This window comes from Eimeria mitis, genomic scaffold, assembly GCF_000499745.2.
Source record: "Eimeria mitis Houghton genomic scaffold, Emh_scaff2349, whole genome shotgun sequence".
NCBI classification, from domain to species: Eukaryota; Apicomplexa; class Conoidasida; order Eucoccidiorida; family Eimeriidae; genus Eimeria; species Eimeria mitis.
This window is the reverse complement of record NW_013570684.1, coordinates 3731-4003: the sequence shown is the minus strand read 5'-3', so window position 1 is coordinate 4003 and position 273 is coordinate 3731. Positions and strand designations below refer to the sequence as shown.

Sequence of the window (273 nt, the reverse complement as noted above, 5' to 3'; positions counted from 1 at the left end):
AGCTGCTGCGGCGCCTGCAGCAGCAGCGCGTACAGAAGCCGCTCCAGCTCTGCTGCTTCCTGCAGCAGCAGCAGCAGCAGCAGCAGCAGCAGCAGCAGCAAAAGCAAACGCAACCATAGTTTGTACTGCACACACCGTATACTTGATGCACTGCAGCAGCAGCAGCAGCAGCAGCAGCAGCAGCCAACAGCAGCAGCAGCAGCAGCACTCAAGGAGAAACACATACATCGGCAGCACCCGCACCGCAGCAGCAGCAAGCAGCAACAACAACAC

At 59.3% G+C, this 273-nt stretch overlaps 1 protein-coding gene across 1 annotated transcript in view; it reads right to left on the bottom strand.

The window, feature by feature from the left end:
- The window catches only part of EMH_0052390 (uncharacterized protein), a gene marked incomplete at both ends in the record, with an annotated part of 6691 nt that overhangs the window by 3837 nt on the left and 2581 nt on the right, over nt 1-273 (bottom strand). The gene's annotated exons all lie outside the window — the stretch shown is intronic.